We start from the raw sequence: 23,423 nt of genomic DNA on the forward strand, positions 1-23,423 counted from the left end.
TGGTTATACCAATCACAGAGTTAAAACTGCCTTGTTTACATACTGACACTAGCTCGCTGATCTCAGTCCATCAGTGGGGGCAGAGAAAGGAAAATTCATAGTAGTATTACAAACTAAGCAATCCTGATATGTTAATAATGAGGAACAAACTTCTACTTTAGAAATACCAAATAGTAATAAGTCAGGGTGTGACTGCCATGAAAGTTTTGGTTGAACTAAAGACTGACTACAGCTTTATTAAGGTGAGTACATATGAACATAATTGAAATTACAGTACCTAATTGATTACTTATGTGCCCATTAATAATTTGGTTCACTAAGTACTGTATAGTACAGTAATAGTTACCACATGGTTTCCACATTATCCAGTCTTGGAGATTGGATAACAAAACATATGTGAAAACACCAGAAATAGCTGGAGCATGCAACCTTTACCTTAATGTGTCTCACTTGGGCAAACTGGAAAGAAAATGATTTTCTCAAACACATACACTTGTAAGGTCAGAAAGGGAGGAGTTGAAAAATGGTTTCGGGATACCATCTTTATTCACTGTAACTATATGTCAAAGCTGTAAAGTCTGGATAACTAGATAGACGTACCAAATTCCAAGCTGTCTCTGAAGAAAAGAATTATGATGGGCCTGAGCAAACCTCTAATAGGAGAGACACTATGACAACGTACAATAATGCATTCTGCCTTATACACATCTGAACAGGTTCCTATACAAAAGTGTTTACAGTAAATGGTGGGGTTCAAGCACTCAACTAACGTCATCAGCTGCAATGTTTATCATCTCAAGATAAGTGTATAAGTCTAGTAAAACAAAGAACAACTTCATAAAAGCATAGTTTTGAGTCGAACAAAAACTTAACAGGTCTGGTTTCTCTTACAAAATAACATGAAATATAAAGGAAATCATGGAAGATGCAGTAACTTCAGAACTTAGAAAGGTTCAGTAGACTTCCTTAGAAACAGTTCACTTGGGAAAAATCATAGATTTCTCTGTGTACTATTTGGCCACTGACTAAAAGGATGCCTCAGCAGGTAGCTATTAGGTCCAGTCTCAAAAATTTAACACACCCATTGTCAACAAGGTCAGCCTCACCATTCTAGGCTTTTGCAGACATCATGATCATTTTGCATTTAACTTAATGGTAAAGATGATATTCTGTTGAGATGTTTCAAACCCAAAGATACCATTGCCTCAGATGTTTCTAGGAAATGTTTTCAGAGATTGCAAGAGCCAATTCTGTGATCATCAAAGCCCTAAGCCTTTGATCTCACGTGGATTCCTTCCAGACATCACTTTTTCTATATCCCCTAAACTGTTGGCAACTTACTTCTTGAAATCAACATCTAGCCATGCAGCGCAGTCTAGTGGTTGTCAAGAGAACACATCAATTAATAAATGCAGAGTAGTTCAACCATTAAATAATACTGTAGATTTTTATTAAACAAAATCTATACAGATCATCAAATATAAAACATATTCTAATGATTAATAGCTACACAACCTCCATAGCATGTAATGCAGCATTGCTCCTGTTTCAACTAGGAAGTTTTGTATTCAGATGGCAGGTACACTTGCAATTACATTTTCAAGTACATATGTAACAACTTTTAGGTATTTATCACTTTTTGGGGAATATAAAGTTTGGCCAAAAATAATCTACCTGTACTTCATTCAAAAATTTTCTTTGCATTTTAGTACACTCCTGTTTGTCTGCAATTCAATTATATAAACCAAAATCTTTGTATTCCAAATACATAATGCACAAACATGTGGACCTGTTACTTGGCTTTAAACCACATCTCGCCAATAACAGAAAAAATATTCATGAATGATCTTTTTTTGAGCTAAATTAGGTTCAGCATTGAGAAGTGAAACATTGTACTACTCTACTTGTAATCTAACATACTTTTATAAGATTCAATTATGTACTTAAAAAAAACAATACAGGCAAACTAGTATTTTTATGAAAAATCAAATCAAGTTATCATCAGTAGTTCAATACTGTACTATGAAAGAAGAATTGCATCTTTGGAACTGCCACAATGCCTATCCCCATCCCTGTGACAGAGAAGAAACGTCATTATTCTTTTTTGTTTAGGGTTGCAGAGGATGAATTAGGAAATTATTAATATTTCTGCTTGTCAAATTCTGCAGTTTTTAATTATCTTGTTATCTATCATTCACATAATAGGACTATTACTCACAATATCAAAATTTCACTGGACTGGTGCTTCAGTAATTTTTGTTAGCCAATAATCCAAAGCCTAGGCCTTGAACATCAAGGAATTAAGTAAGATAAGCAGACAACAGTCAAACCTCAGATTTTGTATGCCCTGGTTTTCATATGCTTTTTCCAACAAAATTTTGACTCCGATTTCATACAACTGGGAAATGCTCCTTCCAGGGCCCACCTCGTAACTAGGCCGCTTACTGAGTGCCCAAATAAAGCATCCCATGTTCTCTTGTGACCCAACCCATTCTGCCTTTGTGGTTTTTTCTGCCTTTTTTTTTTTTTGTTCAAATGCAACTGCTAAATAAGCCATCATGGGGCCAAAGAAAGTTCAAGTGCCAGACCTTTTGTAAAAAAAAGGTGAGAAACACTATAGAATTTAAGAAAGAACTCGTTGGGTCACAGAGGTACTGGATGAAGAAACTTTCCGACTCTTGCACCACTTACGAAAGATCTCCCACTTCGCCTGGTACACCTTGATAGTTGAGGTTCTTCTTGCTCCGGCCACAGCTCTGGCCGCTTCTTTAGAAAACCCCCTCACTCTGACAAGTCTTTCAATAGTCTGAACGCAGTCAGACCCAGAGCGAGGGTGTTCTTGTGATACCTGTTGAAGTGAGGCTGTTTGAGTAGATCTACTCTTGCTGGAAGTGCTCTTGGTACATCTACTGTCCATTCCAGTACCTCTGTGAACCAATCTTGGGCCGGCCAGTAGAGGGCTATGAGAGTCAGTTTCGTCCCTTGACTCTCCCTGAATTTCTTCAAAACCTTTCCTAAAATCTTAAACGGGGGAAAGGCGTAAGCGTCTAGTTCCGTCCAATCCAGAAGGAAGGCATCTACTGCGAATGCTTGACAGTCTGGGACTGGAGAGCAGTATGTCGGTAATCTCTTTGTTATTGCGGTCGCAAATAAGTCCACCACTGGACGACCCCATAAATTCCACAGGCTCTGGCATACTTCTAGATGTATGGTCCACTCTGTAGACAGAAGTTGACCTTCCCTGCTCAACAGGTCCGCTCTCACATTCTTCTCCCCTTGAATAAACCTGGTGAGCAGGGTAACGTTCTCCTTCTCTGCCCATAGAAGGATCTCTTCCGCCAACTTGCATAGCGAGACTGAATGCGTTCCCCCTTGCTTGCGGATGTACGCCAGAGCTGTGGTATTGTCTGCGTTGACCTGCACTGCCTTGTTGCGGATCACCAACTTGAACGTTTTCAAAGCCAAGAAAATCGCCATCAGTTCCTTCCTGTTTATATGCCATGCCGTTTCCTCCTTGCTCCAACGACCTGACACTTCTCGAGGGCCGAGAGTCGCTCCCCAGCCTGCGTCCAAAGCGTCTGAAAATAATACAAGGTCTGGATTCTTCTGTTGGAGCGATGCACCCTCCACTAATCTTCCTGGAGTTAACCACCATAGTAATTCCTCCTTGATTTTGTAAGGAATTCGAAACAGGAAGGAATCCGGTTGCGATTTTCTTGGCCAGACTTGGTTCAGGAATATTTGTAAGGGTCTCATGTGAAGCCTTCCTAGAGAAACAAACCGCTCCAGCGACGAGAGAGTCCCCAGTAGGCTCATCCACTCTCGTGCCGAGCATTGGTCTTTCTCTAGAAAGGCTTGCACTTTCCGAATGCATTGAACTTGACTGTCGGGAGATGGAAAAGCCCGAAAAGTCGCTGAGGAAATCAGAATCCCCAAATGGACTAGCTCCTGTTTGGGGATCAGATTCGACTTTTCTAAGTTCACCATCAGACCCAATTCGTTTGTTAACGCCAACGTCATTTCTAAGTCCTCCAGACATTGTTGTCTTGATTGGGCTCTTATGAGCCAATCGTCTAGATATAGAGAGACTCTTATCCCTAGAAGATGCAGCCACTTCGCCACGCTTGACATCACTCTTGTAAACACCTGCGGAGCTGTGCAAAGTCCGAAGCAGAGGGCTTTGAACTGAAAGACCCTGTTCTGGATCACAAACCTTAAGTACTTCCTGGATCCCAGATGAATGGGGATATGAAAGTACGCGTCTTCAAGGTCCAGGGTAACCATCCAGTCCCCTGGACGCACCGCTGACAGTACTGACTCGTTCGTCTCCATAGTAAATTTTGTCTTCTCCACAAACAAGTTGAGATGACTTACATCCAGTACTGGTCTCCATTCCCCCGAGGATTTCGCTACTAAGAAAAGCCGGTTGTAGAATCCTGGGGATGAGTGGTCCAGAACAGGTTCTATTGCTCCTTTCCTGAGCATAGAAAGGACTTGCTCTTGTAGTGCTTCTTCTTTCACTGGATCGTTGTAGTGAGCTCCAAGATCCCTTGGTGATGTCGAAAGAGGTGGTTTCTTCAGGAAGGGGATCTTGTAACCTTCCCTGGAGTCTGGCCCCAACTGATGTCTGAAGGACTTGTTCTTCATTGTTTATTACTGGGCTTCGAACCTCTCTTGGGAGGAGCTCTTTTTCCTCTGAAGGGCGGGCGAGAAAAAGCCTTGCCTCGAAAGGGCTGATTAGCTTGTCTTGACTCCTTAGGTGTCTTCCTAACAACTTTGGGGGGCAAATATTTCCTTACCGAAGACGTCAAGAGATCCTGGGTCGCTTTCTGAGTCAGAGATAGCGATATATCCTTGATTAGATCTAAAGGAAACAGCTGATCTGAGAGTGGGGAAAAATCCAACTCTGATTTCTGAGCGTTAGAAACGCCTTTTGCAGCAAAAGAGCACAGGAGGGACCTTTTCTTCAATACTCCTGAAGCAAAAAGCGATGCCAACTCATTCGCCCCATCTCTCAGGGCTTTGTCCATGCAGGACATAATACTGCTTGGAAGCTGAGATGTAGATGATTCCTTATCTTCCAAGGTTTGAGCCAGAGCCTCCAAGGACCAGTCAAGAAAATTAAACACCTCAAATGTTCGGAAAATGCCTTTCAAGAGATGATCCAACTCTGAAGACGTCCACCAAATTTTGGCCGCATTCAGAGCATGTCTGCGGGAACTGTCTACAATGTTGGAAAAGTCCCCCTGGGAGGAGGCAGGTACTCCCAGGCCAAGACTTTCCCCCGTTGCATACCAGATTCCAGACTTCGAGGCTAATTTGGCTGGAGGGAAGGCGAAAAAAGTCTTACCCGCTTCCCTCTTTTCCTTCAACCACGTATTAATCCTTTGAAGAGCTTTCTTTGCTGTAATAGATAGCTTCATTTTCAAAAACGATGACTTCTTAGGCGTTTTGTTCTTCAAGAACTGAGCAAGGGGGGACAACGGAGCTGAGGGTTGAAACTCCCCTTCGAACACATCGGGAGGAAGACAGGTTAACGTCCTGCCGCCTGCGTCCTGCGTCCCTCGCTTGAGCTACGTCCATCATACATGAATCCGATTTGTTATTGCGTCCTGCATGACGGAGCGCTCGTCCGTATTAGCCGGCAACGTGCGTCCTACTTGAGAAACCGAAGTGCGAGGAGGAGGAGGCAAACTCTCATGATGTGTCCTCTTGGAGGACTTGACGGGGAGAGATGTGTCCTTATGTCTTGAAGAAGGCTGCTCCGTTGCTTCCCACGACTTAACTAGGTCGGCTAACTTCCCTTGCATTTCTCTAAGGAAGTCTTTAGTTTCCATTTCCTGACGGGATGCATGCGAAGGCGGGGATCGAAGGTGAGAAGCACTGATACGACGAGAAGCAAAGACTTGAGGTCTGTGAGACGGAGAAGACACAGGAGAGCGCACCCAGGACGCAGAAGGAGAGCCCTTATCAGGCGAACCGCCGGCCATAGAATGTCTTGCGTCCTCCCTTGAACGAAACATTCTCCTTTTGACCGGAACAACGTCCTCATCCTCACTAGATGAGAAAATCTTGGGGCTACTCCACCTCTCTTGCGCGTAGCCGAGTTCATCCTGAGATGACGTAGGTCTGTGCGTCCTCTTAAGGGGACGCGATTCCTCCGCATAGCTTCGATACCTGCCTGACGCAGAGCTATCGTTAGAAGAAAAGCACTTCCCAGTGTCGCCTTTTCTATGGCGCACTGCTGCAGCCTGGGACGCAACAGGACTGCCTGAAGGGACGACTGATCGTATGGGGACCCCTCTCGCCTCCCTTTGACTGTCGACATGCCTTCTCCCTTGGGTCTGGGAGCTTGGCAGCGGTCTAGGTCTAGGAGCACAAGAGAGACGATCAGTCGCCCCCTCCACTACACTGTCACAATCAAAAGCACCCGCTTTGTCCGTAAGGCGCTGAATCTGATCGCCCATTGATGCAAGGGCGGCAAACACTTTAACATAATTTGGATCCTCAGAAACAGCAGCAGGCGCAGGAGAAACCTGAGGTGAAGGTTCTACAACTTCTACTGGGGAAGGAGGTGGAGAAATAACTGAAGCATTCAAGGCCTTACTAGAAGAGCATGACCTCTCACTCCGAGACACCGATCTCCTCACTCTATCTTTCTCTAATCTCTCCACATATTTAGTGAAAGTCTTCCACTCTTTCTCATTCAAACTTTCACACTCATTACACCTATTATCCCAAGTACACACACCCTCTCTACACTTCTTACACACTGTGTGAGGGTCTACCGAGGCTTTCGGTAGTCTCACCTTACACCCTTCTTTCACACACACTCTAAAGACAATACCAGAATCAGACATTGTAGGAAAATCTAAACGCGATTGCCAATCCAACTTTCCAATACGATACCAAAAGAATCCATCCAAGTACAGCGAAAAGTCAGCTAACGAGCTCGAAATTCAAGCAGGGAACCCTCAACGATGTTGACGGTTCGGGTGCAGAGAAAAATCTGACGAAAATGGGAATGGTTCCGAGCACCAGCGCCACGGGAACGGGGTGGCGATCACCTGAACTACCAGTGATCTAGCGGTTGCCGCGAGTTTTGAAAATTCTGCCAGTGCGACAGAGGATATAGCTATATATATACCTGCCAGGTAAGTGTCATACATGAAACATGTTATTGTTAGTATACAATAAGGTTTTGTACATACTTACCTGGCAGATATATACTTAGCTTTACGTCTCTGACGTCACGACAGAATTCAAAACTCGTGGCACACGCGACAGGTAGGTCAGGTGATCTACCTTTACCCGCCGCTGGGGGGTGGCGGCTGTAAGAACCAATCTCCCTTTCCAGCCAGAATTTTTCTCTTCCACCTGTCTCCTGAGGGGAGCTGGGCGGGCCATCAATCGTATATATCTGCCAGGTAAGTATGTACAAAAATGATATTGTTATGATACAATAAAGTTTGTTCATACTTACCTGGCAGATATATATATAGCTGTATTTTCTGAAGTCCGACAGAATTTTAAAAACTTCCGACACACGCAGTGGTCGGCCAGGTGGTTAGTACCCATTCCCGCCGCTGGGAGGCGGGTATCAGGAACCATTCCCATTTTCTATTCATAATTTTTATTTCCACTGTCCCCTGAGGGGAGGTGGGTGGGTACTTGATTATATATATCTGCCAGGTAAGTATGAACAAACTTTATTGTATCATAACATATCATTTTGTTCATGAAACTTACCTGTCAGATATATATAGCTGAATCCCACCTTTGGAGGTGGGAAGGGACAGAATAGAAGGATTTTGGGAAACAAATGCATGCAGATGATTTACATCTTGGTTCCACCTGTTAGCATAGCTGGCTTCGTGGTTACTGCCACGTAAGTCTGCTTGTGCTACTAGAGTTGCCAGCGAGGTAGAGACCTATATAGCTGGTGCACTCCAGATGATCTGTCAACAGGGCGAGACCACGACGTGACTAGACCATATTGACCATACCATGAGGGCTAAGAGTAGAATAAAAATAAATATATAATATAAATATATATATCACCACCTGACCAACCTAAGCCAAGTTAAGGTGTGTTAACTAAGGCTTAAGAGTTTAAGAAATCGCCGTTGTCGGCGACTCAACAACTAAATTAAGAGCTCTTCCCTAACCATTTTCTACAGGATAGGATGATGCGGTACTTCTTGCCCCCAAGATTGTGTCTGCAGACACGTATGGCCCTAGCGAGCAGCAGATCTCATATGCCATCTTCACATCTCGCAGGGAGTGTGAAGTGAACACAGAGTTGCTTCGCTAAACATGGTACTCAGGATGTTGCTGAGTGCCATGCTCTGTTGAAATGCTTCCGAGGCCGCGCCCTCACCTCGTGAGCATTCAGATAAAAAAGATTTCAAATCTTTGTGCAAACACAATGAAGGAGCATTTTTGAAAGAACTCCTTAACACTAAAGCCAGGCTGTTCTTCGATATGGGCAAGTCTGGTTTTTTTTTTCTTTTTCGGAACACTGCAGATTGCCCGAATTGACTTCGACTTTCTTGAGTTTTATGTAGATAAACTTGAGAGACCCGACAGGGCACAGGACTCTCTCTGGCTCCTGCCCACTAACTTGTGCCATCCTTGCTTCCAAGCTTCTGGCCCAAGGACAAAACGGGTTACCATTCTTAGGCCACAACGGAATGGGTTAGAGGAGCACCACCGCCTTGTGTTCTCTAAAGCCAAAACTTGTGACGATGGCTTAAAAATCTCACTAACCCTCTTTGTCGTATCTAGGGTGGTTAGAAGAAGGCCTTCCTGATCACATGCAAGAAGTTAACAGGTAGGAGAGGTTCGAATGCTTTGACATCAAGAACTTCAGACTACGTCTAAGTTCCATATTGAAAGCTTCGATCTGGACATTCACAGTCAGTCCGTCTGTACTAAAGTCAGGTGTACCGACCAGTTGACCAGTCAGACGAATCAAGGACAGCAAGGCTGTACCCTGAAGACCATAAGGCACTATTCTTCGCTGAAGGATGAGTGTCTGGACTGCCTGGGCGATTCAATCTAAGCAAACCTTGGGGTGTATCAACGCAACCCAACGTCGTCAGCGAATCAACTCCTGACTCGAGCTTCTGGTGCCAGGAGAAAAGGAGCGAGGAGCAAAAGGCGATTCAGTCCCGAAGGAAGAATGCCTACAGTCCACCTGGTCTCATGGTTACACGATCATCGGGGTGTATAAACGCAACCGACTTCGTCAACAAGAAACTCAGGGCTACTATATGTCGCCTGATCTCGCACGAGTGTCCTGACTCCGAGAAAACAGGTGAGACACATATGATGAGCGAGGGTTCGAGATTCCACAGAACTCAAAGATCGTGAAGGGCTTTGTTGTTTGACAGACGCAAATCTCTGAGCCCAAAGGCCGTCAACAACATATTTGCGTATTCTTTAATAGTTGTGACTGCCAGCTTATCCCATTCTTCAGACGGAAATGGAAGACGGTAATCTTATTCCTGTCAACATCTCGATAGCCTGAACGTAGTCAGACTCAGAGCGGAGATGTATATAGGTATTATAGGTACCTTTCGAGTTAGAGTAGACCGACTCTCTCGGAAAAGGTCCTTGGAAAGTGAACTAGGAAGTATGTGCCTCTGTGAATCCAGGATCCTGAAGGCCAACATGGGGCGATCAGCATCATTGTCGCTCCCTGTGACGTCATAAATCCTCTTATTACATTTCCTAAGAGATTGAAAAAAGGGGAAAAGAGACTAAATATCCATCCCCGTTCAATATCATAGGATGGCGTTTAATGGTACCGATCCCGGATCGAGAATAAGGGAGCAGAAAAGAAGAAGCCTCTTCGTCCTCAACATATCGAAGAGAAGAATGAAAGGGCGTCCCTAAAGTCTCCACAACTCTCAACTTACTTCTAAAGAAAGATTCCACTCGGAAGTGAATAGTTTGCTGCCGTCGATCTAGACGATTCGTACGGACTTTGCAATCCTGTAACGAACCTCTAGAGGATCGTTACATTCTACGCCTGTTGTTATAAGAGGCTTTCTCGTAAACTCGACAGGGACCGAGAAGATACTTCTTAGATATGAGAGAGCTGTGGAATAATCAGAGTTGATCTGGACCACTGGTTCCCAAACTCGTTACGAGGACTGGAGGGACTACCGAATCGCTTTTACTTCTTTCAGATTAAGATCCAAGACATCTGAAACCCTATCCAGATGTCCGGCACCTTCTTTCTATCACCTCAGGTGATAAACGCACTGAGAGATGTTCAGAATCATTCCTAGATCTTGAATAATATTTTCAGTTTCCCGTTTAGGTAGAAAAAAAAAAAAAACTGTGGTCTGAATTGCAGTCTATTCGGGGAAACAAACTTCTTCAGGAAGGAAATGGTCCCCCCAGCAAGCTCATCCATTCCCTCCCCGAGTATGCTTTACTTCCCTAATAAGGCTGCGCTTTGCCTAAGCAGGAGAGCATATAAAAGTGCAATGTTGCGGTAGACTCGTAGTTCTATACCGTGCGGTAACGAGCACCGAAACGGATTAAGAGATAACTCTGTTGAACATAGTAAGGCAAAACGAATGCAACGTTTATTCATTCACGTAAGAAATCCCCTCAATCTTAGGCTAAAGTCCGTGATTGTAGGCAGAGATACAGTTAGTCAGTCAATCCCGCAGGGAAGGAGACGTAACCGCCAAGCACCAGAGATACGGTTAGTCAGTCAATCCCGCAGGAGAGAGAGACGTAACCTACCGCGCATGACAGCGCCCGATCTGTTACTGGCTCGGTTAGACTGGAGGACAGACACAGCGTGACAGCAGCAGCCAGCAGCTTACGAACGTCGTCTCTTAACTTTATGTCTGGGTTGCCAGCTACCCTATTCTACGAAGAAATAGGTCCGTTATTTTTTTAGCAGAAAGACTCTCAGCTGGTATATTTAAGCGAAACAGAAAACGCTAAATATATAGAATGCGTTTGTGTCGTCAGAACACTACCATACAACGGTAAAAGATAAATCGGAAACTCCTGGAAGGCTGCAGGGAGTAACGATTAAATGTCCTTAAAATAGACAATAGACCTCTCGGTTGCCATCCGAAGAAGGTAACTACAGCAAGCGATATGACTTTGAAACCAACCAGAAGTAAAATAACGCAAGGCAAAATATGAAATTATATCACAATAAAGTTTGTTCATACTTACCTGGCAGACATATATAGCTGAATTCGGAAATACAGCTACATACATATCTGACAGGCAAGTTTCATGAACAAAACTTAAGAGAATCGAAGCAGTCAGCTCAAGCTTCTTATGTTACTGGACATAAGCGTTCATTGACGTAGTCTACAAGTCTATTTCTTGTACGAGTCTGCGAATGACGAATGAGAGCTCTTCCGAATCTTGTCAATAAGAGCTTATTCGCTTACGCAATATCAAGTTAATGAGATGTTTGTTTTTTCAATGAAAGAACTAACCCATTTACGGGACAAAGAGATATTTTGTCAATGAGGGGGATACCCACTTACTTGACAAAACGAAAGTATATTGTCAATGGGGGAAAGTCACTGAATTGACAAAACGTAATCCAGGGAGTCAAGCATTTTAATTTTTTTTCGATTCCCGTCTCAAACGAGGAGGGGCAAGAATCCTGTTAAGACTGGGCTTACGGCAGGTAGAACGACGATGTTCAATTCGGCAGGTAGTCCCGACTAGAAACTAACAAAATCTATCATCTGCAAAACCCTTTCAGATGGGCAAATAAAAAAAAGCTTGCAAAATTATCCTGGGAAGAGGAAGAAAACTCTCCAACCAGTTTTCCTCTCCCGCTATCACAACTAATGCCTGCTAAAGCTTAAAATTTATTGGCAGTATGGCAAAGGAAGTCCTGTCTTGCGCTTTCCTGAAGAGCGTCCCTTTCCTTAACTCCATCCACCTATGCGAAAAGCAATATTAATTTGACAGAGACCTCTTGAATTCACGAAACAAACCCGATGTCTTGCTGGGTTTCGAAAAGAAGAAGTTGTCTGTTCACTTTAAACTTCCTCCGAAGCACTGCCTACTTCACCTTCTTTGCAGGTGAGGTAGAAGGTATCACCGGAGGTAGAGATAAACATTCTTTAGGGGCCCATATCTGAAACAAGAGCTTGAAAAAAAGAGTTCAACAGAAAAAACGTTTCAGCCAGGCGACACACCTGGCGTGCGCTGGTGCACGCTCGGCGTCCACTGGAGCGCGCTCGGCGTCCACTGCGCGCACTTGGCGTCCACTGGCGCGCACTTGGCGTCCACTGGCGCGCACTTTTGGCGTGCCCCCGCGCGCGCCGGAGTCCATCCGAGCGTCCCGGGCGTCCGCTCTCAAAAGCTTCCTGCTACTATGACTTCTCTTACGTATTTCTCGGTGGAAAGACGGACACGAGTTCAGGCGACGTTCGCCTTCTTACTTCTCACTGAAACGCATCAACGAGAGAGAGAGAGGACGTGAAGCGTCCTCTTCTATAAAGCTTCTATTTAGAGGCGCGAGTCCTTCCGAAAGCTCCAACCCTGCATGGGGAGGACGCTTCGGAGGACGAGAAGCAATCTTTCAGGATTCGTGCACGCGCACGCACTTTGGCAGTCTGGGGATTTTCATCAGAAACTGCCGAAGGCACGCCAGATCGGGGGGGGTTCCTTGTAACCCTCCTTAGGCTTTCGACATGCTCCCTCCCCGGGTCTTGGGAGTCAAGCAGAGGTCCCGGCCTAGAGGCGAAAACGAGGCCGATCTGACGCACCCTCCACTACACAAAGGGGTATCACTGCACTTCTGCACTTCACTTTTACTCTCTAAAGCAAGCACTTTCGATTCTAAGATACGAATCGAAAGAGTATCAGAGAAAGGGCAATTCCTCTACAGACACTGCTTAGGGCCCGAAGGCAACACTGCAGGGTTAGGAGTAACAATTACAGAAGTAGCACTTCCCAGCAATGAAGGAGAGCGAGCACCTCTCGTAGACATATTCATAGCCCGTAGGCCATACTACAGGGTTAGGCAAAATAAAGTCTACAGGAAGGTTAGCAGGTTCACTACCCTGACTTTTGTTACTGATTAATTGCGTACATACGAATCATACGTCTTCCTTACGGAATAGACATGTTTACTGATCAACTGCGTACATACGAATCATACGTCTTCCTTACGGAATAGACAAAGTCTCACACTCCTTACATGACAAATCTCAACAAAGAAGCAAGACCCATACCCCTCGTACATACCAAGTGCGGATCTACCGAAGCTTTCGGTAGCCACACCCTATCTTTGCAGACAACCCCGTCTGAAACTAGCCTAACTAGATTCAGATATTTTATGCAAAAATGAATCAATTCAAATCAATTTAAGATAGCGTATGCCTAGCCACAAATCCAAGTAAATAAATCAAAGACAATTAGGATACTTAGGGCAATGAAGTTTCCAAAATCCTAAGACGGAGGTACTGAAAACAGGTGTTTTCAGCACCAGCGACAAGAAAAATTATGAATAGAAAATGGGAATGGTTCCTGATACCCGCCTCCCAGCGGCGGGAATGGGTACTAACCACCTGGCCGACCACTGCGTGTGTCGGAAGTTTTTAAAATTCTGTCGGACTTCAGAAAATACAGCTATATATATATCTGACAGGTAAGTTTCATGAACAAACCTTATTGTATACTAACAATAACATTTTTGTACATGAACTTTCCTGTCAGATATATACTTAGCTGATTGACACCTTTGGTGGAGGGAAAGAGACAGCAATATAATAGGAAAAAGGGGAAAACAACACTTGTTGTAGGATGTAAAATACAACCTTGGTTCTTACCTGTTTAGGCAGAAGACTTCGTAGTACTGTCTATGAGTCTGCGTTGCCTGAAGAGCTTCAGCGAGGGCGTGACCTACAGCTGACAGACTCTTTGGGTCTATCAAACGGGATTTGGTATCCGCTTACTTGATAGAATCCGAGCAGGATCTTGTCAAAGGGGATTCGCCCTCTTATATGAACAGAACCTAACCACTATCATTGCAAGGAGCTCAAACATAAACCGATCACCTAACCAATCTAATCATTGTTAGACATACGACATGAAAGACATGCCTACCTGCATGCTCTTTCAAACAACCAAAAAAACTTACAACCTAAACAACGGGGGAAAATATATACTACAAAGGATATGCTCAGCTCCCTGCCCCAGCACCGAATCCGCCGATACGTACGGGCCTAACGCGAAGCACTTTTCATACGTAATTTTGACGTCTCTCAGATAGTGGGTTTGCGAAGACTGAGTTTGCAACGCCAGAATGTTGCCTTCATAATATTACTCAGGGATATGTTTTATTGAAAGTTAATGACGTGGCAATAGCTCTTACCTCATGAGCTTTTGACCTTTAGAAGTTTGAATTGACTTTCATCACATATTGCAAGTGCTTCTTTCACCAGGCTTCTGATAAAGAAAAGAAAGCGCATTCTTCGAAAGAGTCCTCCTTGGATCTCTTACAGAGCACCAAAGGTTGACATCATTGCCCTTAAGTTTTTTTCTTTCTCTGCAGATAAAACTTTAAACTTCATACTGGCAAGTGACCTCTCTGCTTCCTCGCCTACTAAGGCAGACAAACCTTGGACTTCAAAACTCCTAGGCCAAGGATTTTGAGGGGTTCTCGTTCTTAGCCAAGAACGAAGGTAGAATGCACAGATAGCTGCATCTCCTCTGAATCCCACATTCCCTTCTATTGCATGGAGTTCCACTAATCCTCTTTGCGGAAGCCATGCCATGAGAAAAAGTGTCTTTCCTCGTGGTCTCTAAAAAAGAGGCAGACTGAGGCGGTTCGAACTTAGGGGACTCAGGAAACGTAGCACTACATCCAGATTCCAACTCGGAATCTCTGGCGAAACCTTTTTGGATGTCTCAAAAAGATCTTATTAGATCATGAAGGTCCTTGTCTTCTGAAATGTTTAAGTCGCTGTGCCTAAACACTGCAGAGCCAGCATGCTACGATAACCTTTAATGGTTGATACCGCCAGTCCACTTTTCTCCCTAAGGAAAGTCTGCTATTTGGGTTACAGAGGTACTGGAAGAGGAAAAGTGATGTTCCTACACCACCGTCGAAAGACGTCCCACTTCGATTGGTAGACTCTAAGGGTATGAAGGCCTTCTTGCTGCTGCATAGCCGTTGCAACTCTTGCAGAAAACCCTCTCGTTCTGACCAAACTTTTGACAGTCTGAAGCCAGTCAGATCTAGAGCGGGGGAGGTTTCTGTGATACCTGTCGAAGTGGGGTTGTCTGAGCAGATCGATCATCTGTGGTAATGGTTCTCGGAAAATCTACTAACCATTCCAGTACCTCTGTGAAAAAAAAAACCATACTTGTGCGGGCCAGAAACGGGGGCTTACCAGCGTCATCCTTGCTGCCTCCGATTCTGCAAACTTCTTGAGAGTTTCTCCCAGTATCTTGAAGGGAGGAAAAGCATACATGTCTAGGCCCTTCCAATCTAGGAGAAAAGCATCTATCGACACTACCCTCGGTCCGATATCGGAGAGCAGTAGTTGCCTATCCTCGCATTCTTGGCAGTGGCGAAGAGGTCTATGTGAGGCCTGCCCCAAAGATTCCACAGGTCCTGGCAAACATCCTCGTGAAGAGTCCACTCTGCAGGCAGGACTTGATCTTTCCTGCTTAGGAGGTCTGCTCTGACGTTCTTTTCTCCCTGTACGAACCTGGTAAGGAGACAAATCTCCTTTCCTCTGCCCACAGCAGAAGTTCTTTTTGCTGTCTCGTACAGGGAGAGGAGTGAGTCCCCCCTTACTTCCTGATGTATGCCAGGGCCGTGGTGTTTGTCCGAGTTTGATCTGAACTGCCGAGCTAGGACGTAGGTGCTCGAATGCTTTCAAAGCTAGCCCAAACAGCCATCAGCTCTTTCTTGTTGATGTGCCAGGTCACCTGTTCTTTCTTCCAGGTGCCTGACACTTCTCTTGGAGCCGAGCGTTGCTCTCCCCAACCTGTTTCCGACGCGTCGGAATACAACACTTGGTTGGGGTTCGAATGTGAAGGGACACCCCTTCTGCAAACCTGAGAGGGTTCGCCCACCAAGAGAGGTCCTTCTTTATTTCTCTTGAAATCTCGAAGGAGAACTCTAGGTTTTGCGAACGACACCTCCAGTTTCGATGTAGAAAGAACTGGAGAGGTCTGAGGTGCAACCTTCCTAGAGAAAGGAATTGCTCCAACGAGGTTAGTGTCCCCAACAAACTCATCCACTCCCTCGCTGTGCATACGTCTTTCTCTAGGAAGGCTTTGACTTTCTCTGACCCTCGGGCTATCCTTTCTGGAGACGGAAAAGCCCGAAAATCCAGAGAAACCATCCGAATCCCCAGATAGATACGATCTTGACTGGGGATCAACTGAGACTTTTGAAAGTTTCACCAAAAGTCCCAGAGAACTCGCCATGAAAAGGGTCCTTTTGTAGGTCCTCCAAACATCTTTTCTGTGACTTGGCTCTGATTAGCCATCGTCCAAGTAAAGGGACACCCTGACTCCCTCCAAATGTAGCCATCTTTGCTACATTTTTCATTAGGCCTGTGAAGACCTGAGGGGCTGTTGAAGGCCGAAACACAAGGCCCTGAACTGGAATATCCTTCCTCCCACCATGAACCTGAGGTATTTCCTTGAAGAAGGATGGATAGGCACATGGAAGTAAGCGTCCTGAAGATCTAGGGACACCATCCAATCCCTGGACGAAGAGCCGCCAACACTGAGGATGTCGTCTCCATGGCGAACTTCCTCTTTTCTACAAGAATTCAGGGCGCTTACATCCAGAACCGGTCTCCATCCTCCTGAGGCTTTTGCGGAACTAGAAATAGGCGGTTGTAAAAGCCCGCTGAGCATGGGTCGCTCACTAGCTCTATAGCCTCTTTCTCTAACATTTGTTCTACTAATGCCTGCGTTAGAGCGTGCTCATGATGGGATCCCTGTACCTGGCCACCAACTCCCCTCGGAGTCGTCGTTCAAAGGTGGTCTTCCTGTAAAGGGAATCAGATATCCTCTCGGATAATCGAGAGGGACGGTTGTCGCTTCCTCTCTTGAACGGGCCTATTACCTCTTGAGGTAGAGGCTCTAGAAGGGGGGCCCCCTCGAAAGGGCTCCTGTCTAGCTTGGAGTCTCCTTCTTAGTCTTCGTCTGGAAGGAGGTCTGTAAGTTTACTTGTGAACGAAGGTTCTGGAGTGGGAGGTGAGACCTTCCGGACTCACCAGTGGTAGCTTACACACTCCCCCTGAAACCCCCCAAGAGGGCGGCGCGAGCGCTAAACCACGCCCCCTTGGGTGGTGCTATCAGAGACGAGCGGGTTGACTCGGCAAAAGTAGTCACATTTTTGAAGTTGTTAAAGCACAAAAACTACACAGAAGTGGTTGAGCTTACCTTAGGCTGTTCAAGTTATGAAGAAATTACTGTGAAGGTGCAAAATTTTGTTGAACACAAAGTCTTTTTACTAGTAAGGTCAATCTCTTGTGCTGTTTCGGTTGAAATAAATAATGAAAGATTGCAGTTAGTTTGTTTTTCTCTGGAATAATAGTGATTGTATGTGTGTATTCTTGTATATATAACCTACTCTGTTGGATTATGAAGTTTGTTAGAATATCCTCTCCTAGTTACATGGTCTCCTCGGCTCCCGGGGAAGGGTTGAGGGTGACCCAGACCTTGAGTCCGGAAGGTCTCACCTCCCACTCCAGAACCTTCGTTCACAAGTAACTTACAGTTCTGGAGAGGGAGGCTTCAACCTTCCGGACTCACCAGTGGGTAGCTAGGCCGATGCTTCAGGGGCTTGAAGATGAAGTCCAGCGACCACAGCATCGAAAGCACCCTGTAAGCCGAGGAGAGCATAGTAAGAGCTGAAGACAGAGTCGCTTCTCCAATTCATTCTGGACATGATTTCTTGTAAAGATATACCATTGTATAGCAGTCTTGATGAAGCTTGACCCCATTATAGAGTGGAAATTAGTTGACTGTTTAGTTGCATTTGGGTCGGCTCTGAAATGCACTCCCTAAAAAGTTGTCTCATTTTTTGTAAAGACATTATCTTGGAAGTGTTCATCTAGCCATATGTGGTCTTTCCTGTCTATGTTTCTTTCCCTACAGACTTTGTTTGTGTATTCCAAATAGAAGTTCAATTGTCTGACTGGACATATTTTTTGGTCTGTTAGGAAGCTTTCTAAAGCTGATCTCTATTGGTGTGTAGTTGTTTCTTTTGGTTTTTGGCATGAAGGAAGGGTGGTTCCGTAGGACAATGTGTTCTGGGGTGAAGTGCTCCTGGAAATGCAGAGATTGTTAAATTGATTTGCTCTTAAAGGGCAAGCTAAGGCTACTAGAAATGAAGGTTTTCTGTGTCAGTAGTAAGGTAGAGTTATCTCTTGTGGTGTTGAGAAACGAAATTACTTTGTCTAGATCCCAGCCAGGAACTGGTGAGTGTTGCTCGGCTTCCTTCTATTCACCCCCGATATCATTGCTTTGACATATTTGTCTTCTGCAAGACAGTAACCTGGGAAATATCCTGACAATATAGGACCTAAAGCTGCTCTGTAGCTCTTCAGGGTATTGTAAAGCCAGTCCCTTGTCTATAAGGTGATTGAAAAATAAAATAATTGCTAACAGGGGGAATTTTGTTGTCGCTTCCATACTCCTTATGAATGAACTTTTAAAAATGTTATACAGGTTTTCATACTTGTGCATGGAGCTGTCCCTCAAGCTGATAGCAATTTTGGTGCAAACCTCAGGAGGAAAAGACATTTGGGAGCTGGTCCTTTAAATTTTGAAGGCGATCAAAGTTGATTGGAGCTTTGCTGAGGGTGAGATACAGTCCTTGAGAACTATCTGGTAGTCTTCTATCTTCACCGTATATAGTTTGTGCTGCTTCGAAACTGACCTCACTAATGGAATCCATGGTTCTGTCCCCTGCGATATGGTACAGAAAAGCATGTTATTATTGCATTCTTTATAGATTTTAAAAGCTACTTTGTGTAGTAAGAATCCTGGTGGAAAGGCATAGAGAGGTGTTGGTCCCTTCCCCCAGCTAATCGTAAGTTGCATTATTGCTGATGGCTTTTTGGTTTGGAAGAGATGAACAAAACTTTTTGCACTTAGTATTGAAGCCATTTGAGAACAGATCTATTTCCGGTTGAAATTGAAGTCGGTGCAGATTAAGGAGAATAGACTGTCACTGAGGCAAGTTTCTGTGTGGATTGAACCCAGGTCTCTGGAAAGTGAGTCTGCAATTGGTGTTACTTACTCCCCTGATCCATCTGGAATTTATCTGTATGTTATGATCCTTTCATGTTACTTAGTATTTTCCTGACCAGTTCATGAGGGCTACCTTGTTTTCTGATACTACCCTGCTTCCTTAGCCAACAATTTGTAACCTTGAATCTACATGAATTAAGACTACTTTGTTGTATAACACCTTGTAGTGAAGTGTTTTTCCATAGACTAAAGAAGCACGCTAATAACTCTCTTACATTAATGTGAAGGGAGGATTCTTCATGTGTCCCAAGTTCCATTTATTGAGAGTATTTTACCCGCTATTACTAATGCTCCTCCCCAACCCTGGTTGGAAGCATCTGTGAAAAGTTCTGCATCTATTTGTGAATTTGGAATGTTAACCTCTCTGTACATTTGTCTCAGTTCCCATGGCTTTAGGTAGTTTTTTGAAGGAGTTGTGGAATGATTTTGTACCCTGATTAAAATAACTGTGGTATCTGTGGAGATATTTTTAAGATGGAATCTTCCCCAGCTTGTATAGGAAGCACTGAAATTTAAGGCTCCAATTAACATCTGATAGGGTGAGTGGAAGGTCAGATTTAACAGAGTTGGAGAAAGCTTTGGCCAATTTGATACACTTCTCTATGTTTTTCTGAATGGGATTCATAGTTTTCTTAATCATATTGTAACGCACTCCTAAAAATTCAATTCTTTGAGCCGGTTCAATTGTAGATTTTTTAAAGAGATATTCCATCCTAAGTCTGACAATATCCTAATGATTAACTGAATGTGATTTTTTACATTTTAAATAATCTTTTGCTAATATGAGAATTTCATCAGATAGTTGAAATATTAAGATGTTGTATGTAGTTCTAATATACTTGATCACCGTGTACATTATCTTTGAAAATATATAAGAGCTGTCTTTAGTCCAAAGGGTACCACAGTCCCATTTTGAACTTCCTTTTACCTAGCTTGAGGTAGAAATTTCTGGCTACTTGTATGTAATGGAATGTGCCAATAAGCATCTTTTAAATCTAGTTTGCAGGCCCAAGAGTTTAGATGTAGATAGGGAAATATTGTATTGGCCTTAAGCATGGTAAAGGAAGGTTTTTCTTATCATGGTGTTAAGCACCTTCATATCAAAGATTAGTCCTTACTGTTCCATCTGGTTTTAATTTATAAAATATGTGGTTGGAAAAGTAAAAGGAAGTTCTGGGGATCTGCTCTATGACTCCTAGTTTTAGCAGTCTGTCACATTCTCTTTCCAATATTTTCCGCTTGTTAGTTGAATAAAATCTATCTTTACCTACCCTTTTTAATGATCTCTGGGCTTTTAGTTTATTATTAAATGGAATTCTCACCCCTTCCTTGATAATTCTACAAGCAAAAGAGGCATTAGGAAGCTTTCTCCAACTATCAATGTTCATTAGTAATGACTTACCTATCCTACTCGCTGGGGGGCTCTGGGAGTAGTTATTCATTGGGTTTGAGTCCAAAGGCAAGGTCTCTTGACTTCTATCCTTATTTATAGCATTAGGCCCAATGTCATGGTGGTCTGGTGCAGAGCAAAGCTCATTATTAAACTGGTGCGGAGCAAAGCTCATTATTAATTGGTGCGGAGCAAAGCTCATTATTAACTGGTGCGGAGCAAAGCTCATTATCAACTGGTGCCGAGTGAACCTCGTTATCAACTGGTGCGAGAAAAAACTCATGTTCTGGTGCTGAGCAAACATCTTGGTCTGGCGCTGAGTGAAGCTTATTGTGCTCTGTGCATAAAAAACTAGTGCTGAAAAAACCTCTCTTTGACCTGGTGTGGAGCAAGGCTCAATTTCTAGGATAGAGAATGATTTATTTTTTATTTCCTTTCTCTGGCTCCTGAACTAGTCGCTTGTCCATTTGGGTTGGGGGGGGGGGACTCTCCCCCCCCTGTACCCACCTCGCCTATTACCTCTTCTAAGCGGCGAGACTTGAATCTAAAGCTAGGGTTACCTTTGAGGAAACTGAACCTTCTTCCCTGAAATCTGCCCCCAAAGTTGAATTTCCTACCCCTGAAGTTTGCTGCCCCTCCTCTGATGGAGGGGACCCTTACGAAAGCAGGCAGCAATGGCTGTTTTTGGTCTTCAGTTAAATTCCAAACTTCTTTAATGTCTGCTTTGATTATGAGATCTCTTATCTCTTCCTTGAGGTATCTAGGAAGTGCTCTACTTCTGAAATTCCTTATCAAATTTTGTATAAGGTCTATGCTCTTCCTTAGGGGACCAATAATAATCTTGACAAGAATCAATGTCATTTACTTTGGAGGGGTAACACTATGTGTGCCAGTGCTGCATGCCCTTGAAAGGCAGAAATACTATTCTTAATATTTCTATGTCATAGAAAAATTTTCTCTTGTGGGTGTCATCAAATATCTTACCTTCAGGCCAGAAATTCAACTTTGGAGTATTTATTAATTTAAAAAGTCTGAAAACTCCTTATTTTGACTACTTACAAAGAATTTATCAATGTTATCACTATGCCCTTCACTGAAGTTAATGCTACTAGTGAGTTATTCAATTGAATTTTCCCTTCTCTATGAAAGATGGTTCAGCTTTTGAAATTGGTGGAAATATATGAAGGAATGGGTTTATGGAAGGTAAGAAGGTTGAAATCTTCATATCACTTTCATCTTCATTATTATAAAAGGAAAAGAGGTCTAAATTTGCACTTTCAGGTAATTCAGGTGATCGTCTCGAGCGTTTAGTAGGAGGGGGAGCCTCATTCTTCTTAGCAGGTGAACCACTTCTGCCGAGTTGAATGTTTTTATATCATGATTTATTTACCAACCTTTAATAAAGTGTTTTATTCAACAGGTATCGTAATATGGACAGCAGCGGACCTAGAAGGCTGAAGTCAAGCAAAGGGGTTCACGACTCAAATAGCCTCTTAGGTTAATTCAGGCCTTATTAAGTGACTATGTAAGGTATGTATCTGTTATTTTATTAACATAATCTAGACCTGCTTCCTATGTAACCCTTTGCAGATCGCCCCCCAGGGCCTAGCTAGCATCGATAGGTTTGAAAAATGAGAAACGTGAACTCGAACAGCCTAAACTTACCTGTGGCCTAGCCTACTACCTATTAAGCTACGTGGTTTTGATGTGTCAAGCAAGCAATTTGTATTGTATACCTAGTTATAAGCTTGTTATATATAAATTGGAGCATTTAGTTGGTTTTCTACCATTATTTCATGTAGTAATCATGCACATGCTTTGCTTACGCTACTTACGCAGTTACGCTACGTTCGGAACTGGCTGCTCCAGCCATTCAAAACAATAACAAACTTACGTATGTGGGCCGCCATTTGCATTTGTGACTCATAAGTCTAACTCCGCTGCTTTCCATATGCCGGTTTCGTTGTAAACAAGAATTTAAAAACCTTACCCTTTCTGAATAATTTTCATGAGAGTTTGATTCTGTTGGAGTAACATATTCACGATATCAGAATTTGAAGCATTTCACTTCTGCAGTCGATTGTGGACGTTTTTTTTGTTACGGTCTACATTCTCCTCTTCGCTGGAGTCGTCACTCAGCCGATGAACATCCACGTAGGAAAGAATTTGCCTCTTCATATTTTAGCAGTGGGCAGAGCGGGAGGGAAAAGAGAACCTTCTATGCCGAAGTCAACTTCAAAATTGTGACTACTTTTGCCGAGTCAACCCGCTCGTCTCTGATAGCACCGCCCAAGGGGGCGTGGTTTAGCGCTCGCGCCGCCTCTTGGGGGGGTTTCAGGGGGAGTGTGTAAGCTACCACTGGTGAGTCCGGAAGGTTGAAGCCTCCCTCTCCAGAACCTAGGTTTCCGGGCAGACTGAGCGGACATGTCTTGAGTCGCCTTCCCAGAGATAGATCCTGAGATGTCCTGGATTATCTTCTTCGGGAAGAGAAGAGGCGAGAGCTGCGAATTGCGAATATAGAAGCGAGCTTCTTTGGGGGAGGCATGCGAGAACGGACTTTGTAAGAAAAGAGCAGAGACTGATCTTTTCTTAAGAACCCCTGCTCCAAACAGGGAGGCTACTTCGCTCGATCCATCTCTAACTGCCTTATCTATGCACGTCAGTACACTGTTGAGATCCGCGGGCGAATGGAATCCGGGTTCTGAGTCTTTTTAGCCAAGACCCCCAAAGACCAGTC

The 23,423-nt window shown here is 43.9% G+C and overlaps 1 protein-coding gene across 8 annotated transcripts in view; it reads right to left on the bottom strand.

Annotated features, from left to right (window-relative positions):
- The window catches only part of LOC135206625 (peroxisome biogenesis factor 2-like), a 37,272-nt gene that overhangs the window by 5,610 nt on the left and 8,239 nt on the right, over window positions 1-23,423 (bottom strand). For 2 of the 8 annotated variants that reach the window (XM_064237985.1, XM_064238023.1), the window contains exon 2: window positions 18,722-18,951. The exons of 3 other annotated variants lie outside the window; for them this stretch is intronic. The gene's annotated coding sequence lies outside the window, so the exon portion shown is untranslated. Of the gene's footprint in view, window positions 1-18,721; window positions 18,952-20,698; window positions 20,843-22,521; window positions 22,541-22,676; window positions 22,719-23,423 lie in introns of those variants that run through there. 3 more of the 8 variants (XM_064238007.1, XM_064238014.1, XM_064237999.1) reach the window with 3 other exon arrangements.

This window comes from Macrobrachium nipponense, chromosome 11 (genome assembly GCF_015104395.2).
Source record: "Macrobrachium nipponense isolate FS-2020 chromosome 11, ASM1510439v2, whole genome shotgun sequence".
NCBI lineage: Eukaryota > Metazoa > Arthropoda > Malacostraca > Decapoda > Palaemonidae > Macrobrachium > Macrobrachium nipponense.